The following is a 3,181-nucleotide window of genomic DNA, read 5'->3' on the forward strand; positions in this document are numbered from 1 at the left end:
GGGGGGCGAAGCCAGAGGAGAGGTGCGTTGGTAAGCGCCGAGACGCCGTCCCGGGGCCGCAAGCGGGAGGGCTTGCGGTGAGGGCACGCCCCCCCCCCCCCCCGGCGCGTGGGGGGCGCGGCATGTTGACGCGCCGGACCTGGGAGGCCCAGCCAACGCGCCGGGCATGGTGGGGGCGGCCGCGGGCCAACTGGGCCCGGGGCCCGCGGACTGGCAGGCGGGCCCGACGTGCGCCGCCCCTCCGGCCCGCCGCCCTTTCCCCCGGGGGCCGCACACGCGGATCCTCGTAGTTGCGACGCGCGCGCGGCCCGGACCGCGGAAGGGGCAGGGGCGGGCGTGCATCGGGGGGGGGGGGCGGGGGGAATGGGGGAAGGCGGCCGGCGCACGGACACGCGCGTGAGGGCGTGCCCGTCCAAACGAGCCGCCCGGGCCGGCCCCTCCGGCGCCCCTCCCCCTGAAGGGTGCCTGGTGCTGGTCGCGCCGTGGCAACACGGTGTGCGTGTGTGGGCGCCACACGCCGCGCCGGAGGGCCGGCCCGTGCGCGGACGGCAAGCGGGCGTTTCAGCCTGCGCGAGGGGGTGCGGCGTTCCCACACGGCCGTGCGACAGCGGCGTGGTGTTTGTGCGGCTGCACCTGCCGCTCGCGCCGGGGTTGGGTGGACGATTTGTTCTCGGGTCGGCCCATTGTCCCTGCATCGAGAGTAACCGCCGCTGGTGCTGCCGGCGGGGGCCGCCCCCCCGAGAGGCAAGGGCTGTGGGCAGGGCAGAGGGACCACCGGGGGCGAGGGCGCAGAGAGAGAGAGAGAGAGGGAGAGGGCGAAAGCGCGGTGGATGTCCAGGGGGGGGGGGGGGCTGGACAGGGGCGACCGGGCGCCTGTCGCCGGCGCCGGCGCCTCCCACCCGAGGGAGGCGCAGGCCGCGGGGGCCTCGCCCATGCTCTCGGCGACGCGTCGCACGCCCGCCCGGCGTGGCCCGGTGCATGGGACTGGCACGGCCGTGGCGGTAATTTGGGCAGCGAACAGCGGGCCGCGGCCGCGCCGGGCTGGGCATTCGCGCCGAGGACGCACCGAGCCACGCTCCATCCCGGCCCCCGCCCGGGCGCCTGCGCGGCTGCGGCGGCCAACAATAACCACAGATATCATGCCGGCACATGCGTGGGGGGGGGGGGGGGGGCCGAGTCCGCGGGCCACACGCCCCCCCTCCCCCCGAGTCGAAGCGGCTAACTGGGCCTGGGGCCGCGTTGGTGGCATTCGGAGTAGCCCGGCACAATGGGGGGGGAGGCTTCATGCGGGGCGCCGTTTCGGGTTGCCGCCGGCCGGGCCCGGGCCCGGGTGTCATGCAGCTTGCCGGGTGCCTGCCGGCCTCCGCCCCAGGCGAAGTGCCGTGCGCGAGCCGACCGTCCTTGGATATCGCCTCGCCGTGCCGGCGCTCGCGCAGCGCCCCCCCCCCCGCGCCGCTCCCCCATGGGGGCGGGAGTTGCGCGGCATGCTGACGCCGCTCCCGGGGCGAGGGCGCCCATCCGGGCCAACTCTCCCCCGGGCGCCGGGCCTCCGCCCCCCCCCCGGCGAGAAGGGCCGCGGGACCTGCGGCGCGAGTGGCAGCGGCCCGGCGGGCCTCGCCGACTTCCCCCGGGCGCGGACCAGGCAACCGCGACGGCTGGCCGGCGCCCGTCCTCCGCAGCGCGCCTGGGCGGCTCTTCTGCCAGGCCCCCCCCCCCCCCCCGGCCCTGGTCGGCTCCATCGCCCGGGCAACGCCACGCCGAGCACGGGGGGCCGGGCAGAAGCGGCCCTCCCCGCGGATGCCCGCGCCGGCCCGGACTGCCTGGTGACCAGCATGGCCTCCAGCCGGGCCCGTACGCAAGAATGCTCCCCCCCCCCTTCCCCCCCGCGCGCGCCGGCCCGGCCGCCCGCCCCGGTGCCAGGCCCTCGGGCGCGTGAACCGCACGAACATGCCTTCCTGGCAGGTAATATGCGCGAATGCCGGCGCTCCGCTATACCCGGGAACCGGGAGCCCGGCGGCGCGGGCGGCACATCCCGCGAGCCGGGGCCGGGACCCGGCGCGCGCGCGTGGGATGGCCTTTCCATGTACCGCCGGCCGGCTCACGCGTGCCCCGGCGCGAATGCGCGCGTGTCGGGTAGACCATGGCTGCCGGCGCCCCCGCCCCCCTTGAGCGCCCTCGCCCAGAAGGGCCGGGAATCCATGCGCAAGCGCACAGGCGGATGCCCGCTCCTGGGAATCAGTTATTCGCGCGTGTAACGGCCGCACCCCCTGTGACAGGCGCGCATCGCCCCCCTCGGACACGGGCCGCCCGTCCTGCCGTCGCCGCCGCCGCCGCCGCCGCCGCCGCCGCCGCCGCCGCCGAGCTCCCATGCGCCGCCTGGGTGGGGGGGGGGGTCCACGCCGGGGGCCTCTGCCGCGGGCCGGCCATCGCTCGCGCCCCTCTCCCCGCGTCGCCGCCGCAGCGTGTATTGTCCCTCGGAGGGGGCCGGCGCACGGCGTGATGGACCCCGCGCTCGGGCCGGCACGCCCCCGGGCCCGGCGGCAAGGGGCGTCTGCTCGCCCGGCCCCCCCCGCCCCCTCCCCGGGCCACGCCCACTCGGCCGGGTGCGCCGCCCATCTGTCCTGCGCCTGGGCGCCCCGCCGGCCGGCCCCCCGTGCTCCGGTAATCAAGATCCATTGCTGACTGTTGGGGCCCGGGGAAACACCCATGGTTGGTGGGTGTTTACACGCGAACTTCCCCCGCCCCCCCCCCCCCCCGATGGGCGAGCAGGTGCCCCCTCCCCGCTCCCCTGAGCGTGCGAGGACTGAGCCTCCCTCGCCCCCCCCCCCCACCCCACCCCCGGGTGGGCGGGAGAGAGAGAGGGCGAGAGTGAGGGCGCGAGCCGGGACCACCCTGGGGGCGCGGGGCCCCGCGCACGTCGCCGCCTGATCGAACAGCCCCGCCGCCGCCCGGCACCACGCTCGGCCTATGCGCACTCCCACCGCGGGCTAGATCTCCCACCGCGCGGCGCCCGACCGACCGACCGACCGACACACCGACCGACACACCGACCGACACACCGACCGACACACCGACCGACACACCGACAGACACACCGACAGACACACCGCCTCGCGGGAGGCCCATCGTGTGCATGCTGGTTGTCCCCGACAGCCCGCTCGCCCCCCCCCCCCCCCCCCCC

This window comes from Fonticula alba (assembly GCF_000388065.1).
Source record: "Fonticula alba strain ATCC 38817 unplaced genomic scaffold supercont2.8, whole genome shotgun sequence".
Lineage (NCBI taxonomy): Eukaryota > Rotosphaerida > Fonticulaceae > Fonticula > Fonticula alba.